At 31.3% G+C, this 18,921-nt stretch overlaps 1 long non-coding RNA gene across 1 annotated transcript; it reads right to left on the bottom strand.

Annotated features, from left to right (window-relative positions):
* Positions 1 to 7,956: 7,956 nt before the first annotated feature.
* On the bottom strand, positions 7,957 to 10,180 carry LOC126886535 (uncharacterized). Its single transcript, XR_007698668.1, has 2 exons — positions 9,731 to 10,180; positions 7,957 to 9,659 (listed from the first exon to the last, which is right to left on the bottom strand). It is a non-coding gene; the product is annotated as an uncharacterized LOC126886535 (long non-coding RNA).
* Between the last annotated feature and the right edge of the window lie 8,741 nt (positions 10,181 to 18,921).

The raw sequence follows: 18,921 nt of genomic DNA, 5'->3' as shown, positions 1-18,921 counted from the left end.
AGATGTTCAGGATGTGACGTCACTAACTTTCACTTTGTGTCACTAACTGTCAAGTTTGATCAAATAACTGTCAATTATTTGATGGTGAGACGGGGCCTTGACGCCTGTATTTTAAATGTAATCATTTTTTTCGAATCCTGAGAAAAGTAAAGGCTGTATGACACTATGCATTTTCTTGTATCATTTCTGATATCGTTTCTTGTATACATTTTCTTGTATCATTTCTTGTACGTACATTTGTGCCCTGTATGACACTATGCAAGTTATTGTATCGAAAATTGTATGAAATTCGGCACGTGATTGGTCGATATTTTGTTTGTCACCCCGTGTCACGTTATGGTAGTACTGCATCTACATCTACAGTTGATTTTAAGGACTTTATAAAATTTATAAACTTTTAATTAACATTTTTAATGTTAACCAGAATTTTACATTGACTGTTTGAGGTTGATTATTTGTGTTTTTATTTTGTTTTGATATTTGTGCTAAAATATTTGCATTAGAATTATCTTCAATTTGATTCAAATTAGTAGCTATTGTATTTTGTAAAAAATTATGCACCATGAAACCTAAATTTATAGTTTGAACTTTACTAGGAGCTAAATATATGGTTATTTGGTTATTAGTAGAACAGTAGTCCATACCAAACGGTATATTAAGTATCAATATAAGATTTATAAATAATACCTACAAAAACACAAATAAATTCATCAATACATGATCCCATTTTCATTTCAGCCGCCATTATGAGTAAGTAATTATGACATTTTAGATGTTTTACCAGCAGGTTTTACGTTTTTGCTCTTTGCGCAGAAATTGGCGCAATTCTTGTACAAGAATCTGTGTCTGACTCAAATTCTTGTATCTGTGTATGACACTATGCATTTTTTTGACATATCAGAAACGATATTAGAAATGATACAAGAAAATGTCATACAGCCTTATAAAAGCAGCTTTACATCAAGGCTATGCAAGTCTCATGCTATGCAAGTCCGTCTTGCATGGCATATCTCTTGCCTAGCCTGACCTTTTTACATCGGAGCTATTTCTGTGCAATTTTAGATACCACTTTCATTGTTGCCAATACGCTCCGTGCGTCTCCCCTCTACGTACAGTCACGTGATACGCTGTCAAATTTTGTAAGGACGTTTTAACATTGAGTCTTATGGGATTATTTTGTTAAACTTGAATATTTTATTTTGTAGTGATAATAACCGAATACAATTGTTAGAATTCATTAGTTATTAATTTATACTGTAATTTATAGTGCAACAAAATATTTTCTTTTTCGTTAATAAATATTTATTGACATAAACTGCGATAGTGAGGTTATGCATACAAAATCAAATTGATAATCAATATTGGAAAGTGAAGAATTTATAGTGCGTTTTTATTTTCTGTTTATATTAATACATAATATCACTAGCGTGACACGACATTTTTTTAAATGTCTCATTTAAACATACACAAAGCGTCCTTATAAAATTTCAAAAAACCGCCACCATGAGCAGGTCGGTCGATTTTGCTTTGACACTTTGTTAACGCTCGGAGCGAATAGAAGAAATACATCAAAATATTAACTTTAGATATTTCACTTGGAAACTTCAGTCCATAATTAAATATATTCAAATATAAATCACAAATTATTACATCCAATAAATACCATTTAAACTTACACAATAAGGTTAAGTTTTTTTCTAAACCATAAATTTTGTCATATTGGCAACATGAATTTTGACAGGACTTGCATCAAAATAGCATGAAAAATAGAACATGTTTTAATTTTTCGTGTAGCACAGGAATTGCATGGAAATAGCGCGTGGGCATGCGCAGTAGCGTGGTCTATCTTGCATGGCTCTTGCCTAGCATGAAAATAGCATAATGTAAAACTGTCTCTTTGAAAAATTTAAACGCAGAATGAAAGATTACTTTATTACCAAGGGCCGAAAGTCCCTTAAAATGAATAAAAAGTTTTTTTTAGGACCGGTTTTTTCACCTCCGAATAAATATTCTCTTATCTGGCAGTTATAGCTATGTGGAGGATAAATATTTATATTCGCCAGATAAAATGTACCCGTCTTTTCACGTCAATTTATGTTCCAGTTAGTTATCCGGTAGATAAGCTTAAAAGTAAGTTTGGATTCGGAACACACCTGATATTTGTGTTTATTTTTATAATTTCAGTTTCAGCCATCGAGATAGGAGTAGATAGAGAGTTTGCCAACGTCTTTTAAGTCGACCTGTAATAAAAGATCCTTTATTTTGACATATAAGCATGCGCAGTATTGCGTCTTTTATTTTTGTCTTTTAATAAAATACAGGCCGCCTGTATTTAAGGAAAATTAGAGGACACCTTTATTTTAATAAAAGTTCCTTTATTTTGACATAACGTGTCAAAAATGTGAAGAAAGGTCTAACTTCACTTGTATTTTGAATTTATCTTGTCGCTTCTTTGGATTGATAATTTGTGAATTTGTGTATTGTGGGATTGATATTTGATTAAACTTTCATCATTAAAGTTATATGTTGGGTTTTATTTATTAAAAACAACTCTAAGTAATATTCTGAGATATAGATTATTGATGTTTTGACCCAAACGAATATAGAAAAGAACATTTTATTGAAGCTTGAGTTATTACAAGAAGTTGTAAAAAGGAATATGACGTAAATAATTTTAAATTGTTACTAATTACAATGATAAGACTTAAAATATCAGTAACTCATTTATTAAACTCAATATATTTTACATTTTTCTATAGAAATAAATATTTATTGAAGATATAAGAGATTGAAGATATAAGATCAATACATTTTAATGAAAGTTAGGATTTGTTAAAATTCTAGATTCAAAATAGAGTTCTATTCAAGAGATATATAACAACAGGTTAACAAAATAAAACAAAGGTTCAAGTATTTATTTTTGAAAATTTAATCTTTTATAGATTAGAATCTATAAAGTTTTTAATCAAAAGTATTAATACACTTTCATTTTCATGCCATCTTCTTCTTTTGGTTCTTATCCGTTTCGAATGTTGGAAATCATATAGCAATCGTAACCTTGCTAGCTGCGATTCGAAACAGTTCCATTGATATTCTCCCTCTACCAGGTCTTCGCTTACCTTTGACTGTACCTTGCAATATGTACTGCAGCAGGGAGTAACGGTGCTGATTTATCATATGTGTCCCAGATACTGCAGTTTTATGCGTTTAATGGTAAACACAATCTCCAATTCCTTCTTCATTCCTCCTTGTTCGTGATCCATTTCATGCCATCAGTATTTGTTTATTTAAACATTGCCAAAAAAATTAATAAAAACCGGCATAAAGCTTAATTCTTCTATTATCTTTTTGTATATCGGGAAGTTTATCTGACAGATTAGAGGTCTTTTCATTTTCAGATAACTAATTATTGGGAAGTTTATATAACAGTATCCTTAGTATCTGTCTTTTCAGCTCCGGATAACTAGTTAACGGGAAGTTTTTCTCTGTCAGATATCTATTAGTATCTAATCTGTCAGATAAACTTCCTGATAACTAGTTATCCAGAGGTGAAAAGAAAGAGAGGGCCATAATGGATAAAAGATCAAACGCCAATAGCATGTATGTGTATATTTATAAATTTATTATTTAAAACCTGCTAATGATCATAAAATACTTAAAATCAGTCACCAATATAATATTTATATTTATTTATAAATTTATTAACAAACTGCAGTCCAATAAAAATAAAATTAGTTTAAGCGCTAGCTTTAAATGTCGAACAATAATTTTAAACAAACACACACACAATTTAGTCGCATTAGATTAGCTCCTGGTTGAAAATGTACTGCCACAGCTTCTATACCAATATCAACAGCACACTCATTTGCCAGTATTTCAACGTATTTCTCTATTATGTACTACTGCAATATGTAAAACTGAACAAGCTGATATTATTCTTTGAATAAAAGGTAACTTGCATCTCATTACATATGGTAAAATGGGAAATCTCTTCACAATACCAAATGTTCTTTCAATAACAATTCTTGAAGGGATTTGTGATGGATTATAAAAACACAACTTCTGTCTGAAAATTCTGGAATGGTGTCATTCGGTAGTTGTAGTTGAGGAATGGATATCCACTATTCCCTATTAATAATTTTCATATTTATCAATGTACATTATGTTAAATCTAAAATTTAAGTGTATGTATAGGTATTTGATTATGTGTCTGTGACTATATTGTGTTGTATATCTGACGTGTATATCCATCTTTATGATGGCAGCTGTAAAGCTATACCAATAAAGTATTCTATTCTATTCTATTCTATATTCTCCAGAAATTCCCCATTACATATACCCATAATGCAAAAGTATTTAAAAACTCCTAAAATAGTATTTCCAATTTATTGCACTTCCATATTATTGAACGATGAGTATTATGGGATATATTATGTTGTTCTCTAAACATCTTTAAATGACAAAATAATTAAATTTAACGTTTTACTCTTCAATTATCTTATTTTAATTTATATCGACAAATGGAATTTTATAGGTTATTTTTATATTTACAAAAATATTTCATGTCATTTGTCAAAATAAAAGATTCTTTAACTGCGTTTGCAATACCACTCTTTTAGACCCGTCCTGTATTTGTCCTTTATTAAAGTATCCTGTAATAAAGGATCCTTTATTTGCCGGTGGCAATAACTCTCTGATGATGGAGGAGAGCCCTCCTATCAGCTGCGGTTAAAACTCGCCCTGATGGAATACAGTGTTGCCAAATTTTGGCTGAGAGAAATGTCACTTTTGGCGGGCAATTCAAATTTCAGGAAGTCACTCAAGGACAGTAGAATTTAAAAAATAAATATTTTCATTTTCAGTAGGTTCGTTCCAAGACGACACATTTGTACGATCCCTTGAACCGCCACGAAATCGATTGGACTGTTTTAATGCGCAGAATCGCCCTTGAACGGTTTTCTTTCGATCTCGATCCGATTACCGGTACATAACCCTCTTGGAACGAATTCGTGTACCATTTCAAGTTCGAGTTGCGCCTGAGCCATTTTCAGTGCGAGTACCACTGTACCACTTGCTAGATGGTTAGAAATTAATATTTCTAATGTCCACTTTACATCAACAATAAATTGAATAAGAAATTGACAAAGTTATTCAATACCAAATTTGACGAGTACAAAATGTATGGTTTGTAAAAGAAAGTGAAATAATTTGATGAAATAGAACAATTGGATATGTTTTATTTTGTCAATTTTCTTTTTATTCACGGCAAAATTGGATGTAGAATTGTGTTTTGTATAAGCCAAATTTGACCTTAAATAACTTTGTCAATTTCTTGTTCAATTTATTGTTGATGTAAAGTGGACTTAACATGTTCATTAAACATCACTTCAGCTTCAAAACCTTCCCCAGAATCGATATCTGACATTAAATCGTTGTCTTCTATGAAAAAAGAAAATAATAAATTATCCATTTTTATAAGATTAATTTGAAAAAAAAAAGAATTAATAATTATTTAAACGGAAATCAAGATTCACAGGTACTAATAGCGTAAATTGTGGATTATTCTATTATTGAATCATCAGCTGATCTCATAGCAGTGACCAGTAAAAATGAAAACAATCCTAACTGCGCAAGTCAGTACAAATAGTTTCTGCTTAAAGGCATGTATCAAAAGGGCCGTTCAGTTACCGATTTCGAAGCGGTACATGGATCGCTTGGAACAACATGGTGTACGATACCAATCATCGTTCATGTTCGCTTGGAACGCATTTTTTATAATGCGCATGACGAGGGCAGTACGAAGGACGGTTTTCATGTCACTTGGAACGCGCCTAGTAATTTCAGTATTTATGGAGGACGGAGGCTACTGATTGATAATTCCGTTCATCTTAGATGTGTTCAATTGTATGTAATTATTATAAGGCGCGTTCCAAGTGACATGAAAACCGTCCTTCGTACTGCCCTCGTCATGCGCATTATAAAAAATGCGTTCCAAGCGAACATGAACGATGATTGGTATCGTACACCGTGTTGTTCCAAGCGATCCATGTACCGCTTCGAAATCGGTAACTGAACGGCCCTTTTGATACATGCCTTCAAGCAGAAACTATTTGTACTGACTTGCGCAGTTAGGATTGTTTTCATTTTTACTGGTCACTGCTATGAGATCAGTTTTGATTGATTTCCGTTTAAATAATTATTAATTCTTTTTTTTTTCAAATTAATCTTATAAAAATGGATAATTTATTATTTTCTTTTTTCATAGAAGACAACGATTTAATGTCAGATATCGATTCTGGGGAAGGTTTTGAAGCTGAAGTGATGTTTAATGAACATGTTAAGTCCACTTTACATCAACAATAAATTGAACAAGAAATTGACAAAGTTATTTAAGGTCAAATTTGGCTTATACAAAACACAATTCTACATCCAATTTTGCCGTGAATAAAAAGAAAATTGACAAAATAAAACATATCCAATTGTTCTATTTCATCAAATTATTTCACTTTCTTTTACAAACCATACATTTTGTACTCGTCAAATTTGGTATTGAATAACTTTGTCAATTTCTTATTCAATTTATTGTTGATGTAAAGTGGACATTAGAAATATTAATTTCTAACCATCTAGCAAACTACTATAATAGTGGTACAGTGGTACTCGCACTGAAAATGGCTCAGGCGCAACTCGAACTTGAAATGGTACACGAATTCGTTCCAAGAGGGTTATGTACCGGTAATCGGATCGAGATCGAAAGAAAACCGTTCAAGGGCGATTCTGCGCATTAAAACAGTCCAATCGATTTCGTGGCGGTTCAAGGGATCGTACAAATGTGTCGTCTTGGAACGAACCTATAATATGTATAATATGCAAATATTTGTTTGTATGATTGTTTTTAGACTATAAATAACAGAGATATAATATAATACCATACATTAATTAAAGAATAGGTTTGAAATTGATGTCTATAATTTTTTTGTTGGAGTGTTCAAATGCCAAGAGCCAGGAAGGATGTAGTAAAACTGAAGAACAAAAAAGGAATACATGATATGGATTAATAGTAATAAGGTGTAAGGCGTACAGAAAAATGAAACGAAAGCTTAAGAGATAACCAAAACAATGATAATAAATAACAAGGAAGGCCTAAACAACAGAGAAATAAAGTGCAATCAGATAACATTAAAAAAAGTATCAACCTATGCATACCTAGGTAGGGAATATAATAACTCACGACGGGAAAATAGACGCTGAAATTGAAAACGAAGGAAACAAATCGACACGAATATTTTATACCTTAAATAAACCCATACTAGGACATAAAGCCATACAAATGGAAGTGAAAAGGAAGATGCATAATACAATAACACAAGACCAGTAATAACCTATGCAAGTGAAAATTGGACAATACAGAAGAAACATGAGTCAAAAATAGAAGCAATGGAGATGAAACACTTAAGAACGATTGCAGGAAAATGAAAATGGGGTAGAATAAGAAATGAAGAAGAACATAAATAGAGCCAATATATATCACATCCAAAATAAACAACTGGAATGGTATGGACATATCATAAGAATGAAACCAGAAAGGATGGCCAGGAAAATTCTGGAAATGGGAAACGCAACAAAAAGGAGAAGAGGACATCCCCGAAAGAATTGGAGGGATCAAATAGAGGATATAGTACATGTACGAGGGAAAACGAAAGAAGAAATGAAAAGCCTAGCCAAAAACAGAAAAGCATAGAAAAATGGGTGAAAGAAACAACGGACCATAATCCGACACCCTAATAGGCATAAGGAAAAAAGACAAGAAGAATAGATAAACTGAACAAACATTCATGAAAAATTCTTGTTTTATGTAAATTCTATCTATAAAATTTACATTTATATTGAATTTAAATATATGGATTTGTTGACACTTTTTTCAAAAAAAAAAGAAGTTCGATAAAGAAACAACAGTTCAGAATAATTATAATTATTTTATTTGTTCTTAAAAATATTACAAAACTAAAATAAAAATAATACAAAATGAAAATAAAATATACAAAACTACAACCACTCATTTAAGATGAATATACCTTGGGCCGCCCTTTAATGGTAAATTAATTTACAAATGCTTGCATGTAAGAACAGTGTAAAATTAGTATGGCAGAGGATCACCAGGAAATAATACGAACTTAAATAACATTTCAACTTATTTTTGTAACTCCACACAGAAGCAAACATTTTGTTTTTTTTTTTAACTAAAACTTTGGTTTAATAGTAAAGTTTTTAGGAATAAAAATTAAGAGGGACCCAACTATCCGAACATAATCAGTTGCATTTATTTTGTGTATCTGATGAAACGCATTTTTTTAGTACTTAAAAACTTAAGTAACATCAATTTTTTGGTGGTTTCGGTCTACCTGGGGTAAAAACTGAACATACTTTTTTATGAGAAAATGGTGGAGAGTCTAAATTTGGGATTTAATATTGAAACAATGAAAAAATGAAGCTAAAAGTTTCAAAATTTTATGTATATTTTGTATAACAAAGTATAATAATATGCCCTTAGACTACTCGTTAAACATGTCTTACACAAACATATGGCAAATATCATCAAAAGCTAAACGAGTTAAAAATATTTACTATAACTTTTTTCTACTCCCGCAAGAAGTAAATTTAATGTTGTTCATTATAGAAATAAGATATTTTTATTTTTAATTAAAAATATATGTTTTAATACTAGGTACTACATACAATACTGGAAGTATAACATTTAAAATGAAAATAAACCAATAATTTTATTGCATCTATAAGTAAGAGTCCTATGATGGCCACATCTACACTAAATTTAAAATTAAGATGCAGTAGAAATAAACAAACCAAGACAAGTTAAATGCTACTATTAGGAGCACTCCCGAATCATAACTTACAATGTATAAACTTTGAAAATCATTATTTGGGATTTACAATGTATATACATTGTAAATTATGATTCGGGAGTGCTCATAGTAGCATTTAATGTGTCTTGGTTTGTTTATTTCTACTGCATCTTGAATTTAGTATAGTATATTTCTATAAATATTTAGGTAAATTTAAATACCAAAACAAAATATAATGTTATTACCACTGAATGTAAAAAATATTTAAGTACAGTGAAAACTATTAAAACTCTGTTTATTTTGTGAAAATTTACTATTCACAAAGTTTATTTAACAATAATGTATCAAACCCGGCATTACTACATCTGCGAAAGACAGTACCTCCGTTGACCAGGGGAGGTTTGGGACTATGGCCACTAATGTAGACACAATGAAATTCTAGGCTAATGTTTGTAAATGTAAATAATATGAAATGGAGATTATTTTTATAACAATACAATAATTTTGATGGTTAAACAGATTAGGTTAATCTTCATTGTACAGATCTATTTATTCTTACGAGAGCTTTCCTTAGAACACTTAGAAATGAAATGCACATTGTTTCTCACTGGCCCTGGGAAAAAAATTATGGTTACTATTGATTTGTACATCAAGTTACTTCAGGCAGGTAATATTTTATATCAACCATATACTTTGTTTCTATAAATGTTTAGATCAATTAAAAATGGTCTTCACTTGCCAATCTGTTAACATTTTTTCAACTCATGTACTGAATGTTCCATTAATTTCACATTTTCCCTAAAACAACATCAATGTAAAATCAAAAATATTCCTTTCATGATTGCATTTATTTTTGGAACTTTACATACCTTATACTTACATTTAACAAGAGTAGAGACATGTTTACATTTTCCACTATTTTCTGCTTTACAAGAACATAACATTTGGCTAATGCTCATGCCATTTGTGAAAGATAGGGTTCCTTTAATTTCGTGGGGATTGGACCTTACTGAAGGAATAAACCATATTATATTTTGATGGTATGCTCAGAACTTTCCTCTATTTTTCCAGCCAAAATAAGATGACCAGAGTTTAAAACTTGTTTTCCTTCTAAAACTTCTTAAATTTTGAGTACCCAAGAACTTCAAATATCCCACGATACTACTTAACTTCATGACTAAAAAATAGAACCAAACCAAATAGAAAATAGAACTTCAACAATTTTGAAAACAAAACCAAATTTTTTCTTGACATAATGACTTGAATGACAGATGATTTGTGACGGAACGGAACAGTAAATCTGGCAACACTGTATTCCATCAGGGCGAGTTTTAGCCGCAGCTTTTAAGTCCACTTTAAGTGCACTTTACATCAACAATAAATTGAACAATAAATTGACCAAGTTATTCAAGGCCAAATTTGACGTGTTCTCAAAGCACAATTTGACATCCAAGTTTGTTCGTTATTAACTTGACGCCAATAAATTCGTGAATTTCTTGAAAGCAAAATTTTCTTGTCCTCAAAAAAATTGAAGGAACTTGGAATAAATGTTGTAAAAATGTCAATATTTTCAGTAGTACCAATGCAATGATTTTTTTATTAGAAGCTTTTGAATGTCGTTTGTTTCTTTGTTTGAGTAAAGTGTTTGATTTGAAACAGAATAGAATAGAACAGATTAATAAAATAAATATAAAATAGAGAGATAGATTAGAATAGATATATAGTATAAAATAAACTGAAATAGAATAGAGTAGAATATAATAGAATAGATGTAATATATATGTAGATACTTACTAATAAAGTATTTGATTTAAAACAGAATAGAGTAGAATGTAACAGATTAAATTAAATATATAGATAGATTAGAATATATATATAGTATAGAATAAAGTAAAATATAATATAATAGGTGAAATGATTGTGAAAAGCAATAGTTTTAAGTACCTAGGATCGGTATTACAGAGTAATGGAGAAATAGATGGAGATGCATGCAGTAGAATTAGGGCTGGATGGATGAAGTGGAAAGAAGCGAGTGGTGTGTTGTGACAGAAAAATTCCAATGAAGCTGAAGGGAAAATTCTATAAAACAGCCACAAGACCGGCTATGATGCGCGGAACTGAATGTTGGGCAGTGAAAAAGAAAGCGGAACAACGAATGCATGTGGTGGAAATGAGAATGCTTAGATGGATGAGTGGAGTGACAAAGAAGGATAAAATTAGATATGAGTATATTAGGGGAAGTCTAGGTGTGGCACCAATTGATGCCAAAATGAGAGAGCATAGGTTAAGATGGTTTGGTCATGTTCAACATCGAGACGTTAATCACCCAATACGAAGAATAGCTGAAGTGCAGATTCCTGGAAGGAGTAGGAGAGGAAGACCAAAGAAGACGATAAGGCAGGACATGTTGGTAAAGGGGATTAACATTGATATGACTCAAGATAGAATTGTGTGGAGAAATGCAATTAGGGAAGCCGACACTGCATAGGGATAAGGCAAAGAGAATGATGATGATGATAATAGGTGTAATGTGTAGATACTTATATAGAATAGGTTTGAAATAGAGTAGAATATAATAGAATAAAGATACTATATACCTACATCCCTAATAGCACAAGGATGTCCTTCACAGACTTTAGGGAGGTCCGTTTTCGTCCAAGGAACGTCCTATTTTGGTCCAAATGTCGCGCTACCGAATGTCTGTTGGACGTCCACTTAAGGTCCGAAGGGACGTACATTGGACCTTAATCGGACGTCCTAGGGGACGTAAATTGGACCTTAACAGGACGTCCTATTTTGGTCCAAATGCCACGTTGCCAAACGTCCAATGGACGTCCACCTAACGTCCGAGGGGACGTTCAGTGAATGTCAATTGGACCTTCATAGGATGTCCCAGTTTGGTCCAATGTCTTGCTGCCGAACGTCCTGAGAGGACCTCCGGTGGACGTCTAGCATCGATATTTAGACCTGTGGAGAATGTATGGTGGGAAATAAAAAATATATTTTTAAGGAACTTATATTACATCTTATATTAAATTACAATTATTGGATATTACATTATTTACATTAAATTACAATACACTTCTCCAAGAAATTAACGCACCACCTTAAAAATAGGGCATTTTTGATGTCTCGAATTTTCTAAACCTGTTGTCTCATCTGAGTGATTTTTTTATAATATAGCCTAGGCTATAGGTTACATCCTTAAGCTTGTCATGCACTGGTAGCTATACTGTAATATATGTATATTATATCATATCGCTCTCTATAGTAATGAGTGAGCCTGCAGACAGGGAACTAATGGTTCCGTATGTGCAGGCTCACTCATTACTATAGAGAGCGACGTGATATAATATATATTACAGTATAGCTCCCCGTGCATGACAAGCATACGGCAGTAACCTATAGCCTCAGGCTATATTATTATAAAAAAATCACTTAGATGGGACAACAGGTTTAGGAAATTCGAGACATCAAAAATGCCCAATTTTTAAGGTGGTGCGTAATGCACTGTATATATAGGTAAACTTATATACAGGCTGTAACAAAAATAAAATTTTTGTGTTTATTTAGTTGGCTATCTATTATAGTGTACAATCATCTAGAATATTTTGAACAAACTAAAAACATGAATATATCATCGAAAAAATAATAAAAAGGTCTTAAAATGCTTGGTTAGATATTAAGATCTAGTTAAAAAGAAACCAAAAACTGTATATTTTCTACAGAACGTAGATTATGAATTTTTAAGACAGCTCCCACATAACAATTTCATGTTCTTAGTAGATTCATAGAACATACTTTTCAGAAAAAGTATATACTGAGAATGTGCGTAATTACCATTGCGAATGTGCAGAGCAGATACTGAGTATATACTACATTACAGTACTTAAACGTTCTATGTATATACTTAGAATGTACTACCGCACTTCTTTTCAGTATATACCAAGAATGTTCTTTTTAGAACATTCCAAGGACGTGCTATAAACCTTCTATGTGTATACTTAGAACATACTACCGCACATCTTTTTAGTTTATACCAAGAAGGTACTTTTTAGAATATTCCAAGGAAGTGCTATAAACCTTCTATTTATATACTAAGAACGTACTACCGCACATCTTTGTATGGGAAGAATATTATATTTTTAAGAATACATATTCTAAGAAAGTGCTATCAACTGCTATATTGCTTAGAAGTATGTTTTCACCATCACCTAATCTCATCTTAGGTTCTACTGGTTCTACCAAATATCTATTTACATATTTTAATTGCAAATGAGAATGTATTTAGTACCTACATTCTACAATATTACTTAAAAAGTAAGTACATATTTATAAATTTTAGTTATTTATATAAATCATTATATAATATTTAGCTAAACTAAACTATGCATAATAAGTAACTAAAATTTATATAATACTTATATGTACTTACCTATTTAAGTAATATTGAGTTATCAAAATAGATTATATGTATTTTGAAGCACCGCAAACAAAATAAACAGATTATGTATGTTCTTTAGTCCTAGTACTACATCATTCGCTTTCATCCTTAACACTGCCTGCATCCTGCATAGATCCATAGATGATGATACAAATAATGAAATAATGCCTGTTTTCATTTTACGGTTTTTTCCTATCCCTGATCCATTCATTCCATTCAGGTAAGAATAGAAATGGTCAGAATATGATGGGGGGGGGGGGGTTATGAATGTTGTGGAATAACAAAATCGGTGGTCAGTGTTGCCAAACGGATAGAAATTTCCCTTTTTGCGGGAATTTTCAACAGAAAAGGTGATAAAGGGAAAAAGTTAACTCAAAAGGGAATTATTGTTCCAGTCCAAATTGTAAAATATTAAGAAAAAATCAAAATATTTGAAAATAATTCAACATATCTTCTCAGATTTTGTAAACAGGAGGGAAGTTTTTTTTTATAAAAGTGGGAATTTTTAAGGTAAGTTGACGGAAAAAGCTTACTCGACGGTTGGCAACGCCAAAGCCTTTGGTTGCTTTGGTTGTGCAGTTTGGCACATTTTGGTTCTGCGAAATGACCTATTGAATTGAATGTACCTAAATTCAAATTCCAAGGATGTAAAAATACTAATGATTCATGATAAACTCGAAATGGTAAAGTCATTTCAGTTATGAAAACGAATTTTTAATAGTATCTATGTAAACATTAATACAATTAATGTTTAAACTTTTTTACCCTACAACAATTTTGAAATGAAATTCGTCCAATACTACCTACATACATAAATTTTATTAATTATGTATTCTAAAAAATAACGAAGTTGATAATCTATAAGGCTAATATTATACTTCCTATACATACAAATTATTTTTAAGACATTTTAAAAGTATCTACTCATAAGTATGTGTTAAGAATGTACTTATAAGTATGTGCTAAGAATATTCGATAAAGGTATATTCTAAGAATAAACTTTTACGAATATTCCGAGATCCTACGTACACGAATATACTTAGTATATTCGGTACGAGAATATACTTTGAAGTATATGCAAAAAACATGAAATTTAGAATGTTTTTTAAGGTAGATGCTATGCTTGTACTACACATATACTAAAAAGAATATACTCCGACGAATGTTGGTAGTATATGCTTAGAACATGATGCGAACATCATTGTTATGTGGGCTAATCCCATTTATTATACAGGGTGTCCCGAAAAGATTGGTCGTAAATTAAATCACATATTCTGGGACCAAAAATAATTTGAATGAACCTAACTTACCTTAGTACAAATATGCACACAAAAAAAGTTACAGCCCTTTGAAGATACAAAATGAAAATTCGATTTTTTCGAATATATCGAAAACTATTAAAGATTTTTTATTGAAAATGGACATGAAGCAATATTATTGCAGTAACATCTTAAAGAAAAATTATAGTGAAATTTGTGCACCCCATAAAAATTTTATGGGGGTTTTGTTCCCTTTAACCCCCCCCAAACTTTTGGGTACGTTCCAATTAAATTATTTCTGCGGTACCATTAGTTAAACACTGTGTTTTTAAAACTTTTTTACCTCTTTCTATTTTTTCGATAAAGCTCTTTTTATCAAGATATGGCTTCTTTTTAAAATGGTTCAAAATATACCTAAAAATGTAAATCATAAATAAATTTTCATATTATTAGTCTCTACAATCGTACTTAACCATATACAAATATGTGGTGGATTTGACAAATATTCAAAATATCACGATAAAAACTGACTTCAAAAAAGTACTAAGAGGCAAAAAAGTTTTAAAAACATTGTGTTTAATAGTACCACAATAATAATTCAATTGTAACTTACACAAAAGTTTGGGGGGGGGGGGGGGGGTTTAAACGAACAAAACCCCCATAAAATTTGTATGGGGTGTCGGGTGTCCAAATTTCACTATACAGTGGAACCTCGATTATCTGTCTCTCTATTAACTGTTAACCATTTTGTAAGAGAGACTAAAAACTTTTTTTACAGTCACCTCCTGTTTTCATATGATATTTTTTGACATGTTTTGTAGTAAATTCAATTATCTATTTACTACAAAACATGTCAAAATTTACATGTGAAAACAGATGACCCTAAAAATGGTTTTTCGTCTCCTACAAAATTCATGAAAAAGCAGATAGGAGGTATTGTCACATCACCGACGATATACCAGAAGTATATGTGGCCATACCAAATAATACATCCTTGATAAATATAAACATTTTTATTGCACAAAATATATATATTTCTATATATATATATATATATATATATATATATATATATATATATATATATATATATATATATATTTTTTTTTTCCATAATCATCACTACGATGATGATTCATTTGTATTGAATTGTACATTGCAATTCTCTGATGTTTGGGAAAAAGGGCTTAAGTCAGAATTGCACATCGATAATGTTTTGATGATTTCTGGACCAGAAAAATCGGCTCTTTTTATTGGTACATACAGTTTAAGTCTGCAACACTTTTTTTATGGTCCAGAAATCATCAAAACATTATTGATGTGCAATTCTGACTTCAGCCCTTTTTGCCAAACATCAGAGAATTACAATCTGGTCATAACTGACCAATGAGCAATTTTAATTTAACCTAAATTACTACTGTTCCTTAAAATGAAGAGCTTACCCTATAGCGTCTCTTATCTAATCTAACAAGATCGTGCACTATTCTAACATACACAGGCACACAAGCACTACGCTCTGCTTTTCACTATCACCTATCACTCAAACTAGTTCAAAAGGCTTTGTCCTCTTCAATCTTCTAGTTTGTCCAGTAGTAGATATCGAGGAGCTGGATTTCCTCAATATTCTCATACTTATGAAGTTGTTGTTGCTCATGACCTCCTGCTATCTTCTTGATGACTATATTATCCAGGTTCCATTCCTAGGTCTTGATATTTGTTTATAAAGTAATATCTTATTATGCATCGACAATGTGGAGTTTCTTCCAACTAGTCAATACACTTTTTATAGGTATCTTTCTTTTGCCTTTCATAGCCACAACAAGGCTATAATACGTTTCCTTCCTGGTTTTTTTGTAGACCACTTTCAGCTGATTCTAAAAAATTAAAATGAATGGTAATTTTTCTATTCTTTACAATTAAAAATCAAAAGAAATAGGAAATAGGTACTACTATTTACAGGTAATAATATGCATAAATAATTCATTTCCTAAAGAATACAGAAAATTTAAAACGTTTTTATAATACTTACATAATTGTTTAAACAAAAGAGACCCAGCCAGAGCAAAACTAACAGACAGAACTGCAAAAAAGCCACTAATTTCCATTTTCCCACCCCCTTATCTTATATGCATTTTCCAATCAAAATTTTTAGGTTGTCATGAACATGAAAGACTCAACCTCAACAAATAATAATAAACAAAAAGCTCTACAGCTCTACTTCCACTTCCCGCCAAATGGACACAGGTTGGTGACACTGAATTCACGCCAAATAAATGAAAAAATAGAACAATTTTCTTTTTCGTCAATTTCTTCACGTGAAGTTTATAACGAACAAACTTAGATGTCAAAGTGTGCTTTTACACGTCAAATTTGGCCTTGAATAACTTGGTCAATTTCTTGTCCAATTTATTGTTGATGTAAAGTGGACTTTACATCAACAATAAATTGAACAATAAATTGACAAAGTTATTCAAGGCCAAATTTGACGTGTTAAAGCACACTTTGACATCCAAGTTTGTTCGTTATAAACTTCACGTGAAGAAAAAGAAAATTGTTCTATTTTTTCATTTATTTTGCGTGAATTCAGTGTCACCAACCTGTGTCCATTTGGCGGGAAGTGGAAGTAGAGCTTTTTGTTTATTATTATTTGTTGAGATTGAGTCTTTCATGTTCATGACAACCTAAAAATTTTGATTGGAAAATGCATATAAGATAAGGGGGTGGGAAAATGGAAATTAGTGGCTTTTTTTGCAGTTCTGTCTGTTAGTTTTGCGTTTTGCTCTGGCTGGGTCTCTTTTGTTTAAACAATTATGTAAGTATAATAAAAACGTTTTCAATTTTCTGTATTCTTTAGGAAACGAATTATTTATGCATATTATTACCTGTAAATAGTAGTACCTATTTCATTTGATTATTAATTGTAAAGAATAGAAAATTACCATTCATTTTAATTTTTTAGAATCAGCTGAAAGTGGTCTACAAAAAAACCAGGAAGGAAACGTATTATAGCCTTGTTGTGGCTATGAAAGGCAAAAGAAAGATACCTATAAAAAGTGTATTGACTAGTTGGAAGAAACTCCACATTGTCAATGCATAATAAGATATTACTTTATAAACAAATATCAAGACCTAGGAATGGAACCTGGATAATATAGTCATCAAGAAGATAGCAGGAAGTCATGAGCAACAACAACTTCATAAGTATGAGAATATTCAGGAAATCCACACTCCTCGATATCTACTACTGGACAAACTAGAAGATTGAAGAGGACAAAGCCTTTTGAACTAGTTTGAGTGATAGGTGATAGTGAAAAGCAGAGCGTAGTGCTTGTGTGCTTGTGTATGTTAGAATAGTGCACGATCTTGTTAGATTAGATAAGAGACGCTATGGGGTAAGCTCTTCATTTTAAGGAACAGTAGTAATTTAGGTTAAATTAAATTTGCTCATTGGTCAGTTATGACCAGATTGTAATTCTCTGATGTTTGGCAAAAAGGGCTTAAGTCAGAATTGCACATCAATAATGTTTTGATGATTTCTGGACCATAAAAAAAGTGTTGCAGACTTACACTGTATGTACCAATAAAAAGAGCCGATTTTTCTGGTCCAGAAATCATCAAAACATTATCGATGTGCAATTCTGACTTAAGCCCTTTTCCCAAACATCAGAGAATTGCAATGTACAATTCAATACAAATGAATCATCATCCTAGTGATGATTATGGAAAAAAATATATGACAAGATTTTGTGCAATAAAAATGTTTATATTTATCAAGGATGTATTATTTGGTATGGCCACATATACTTCTGGTATATCGTCGGTGATGTGACAATACCTCCTATCTGCTTTTTCATGAATTTTGTAGGAGACGAAAAACCATTTTTAGGGTCATCTCTGTTTTCACATGTAAATTTTGACATGTTTTGTGGTAAATAGATGATTGAATTTACTACAAAACATGTCAAAAAATATATGAAAACAGGAGGTGACTGTAAAAAAGTTTTTAGTCTCTCTTACAAAACGGTGAACAGAGGTGACAGTTAATAGAGAGACAGATAATCGAGGTTCTACTGTATAGTGAAATTTGGACACCCGACACCCCATACAAATTTTATGGGGGTTTTGTTCGTTTAAACCCCCCCAAACTTTTGTGTAAGTTACAATTGAATTATTATTGTGGTACTATTAAACACAATGTTTTTAAAACTTTTTTGCCTCTTAGTACTTTTTTGAAGTCAGTTTTTATCGTGATATTTTGAATATTTGTCCAATCCACCACATATTTGTATATGGTTAAGTACGATTGTAGAGACTAATAATATGAAAATTTATTTATGATTTACATTTTTAGGTATAT

This window comes from Diabrotica virgifera, chromosome 6 (genome assembly GCF_917563875.1).
Source record: "Diabrotica virgifera virgifera chromosome 6, PGI_DIABVI_V3a".
NCBI classification, from domain to species: Eukaryota; Metazoa; Arthropoda; class Insecta; order Coleoptera; family Chrysomelidae; genus Diabrotica; species Diabrotica virgifera.
The sequence above is the reverse complement of the archived record's forward strand: the minus strand, read 5'-3'. Positions and strand labels throughout refer to the sequence as shown.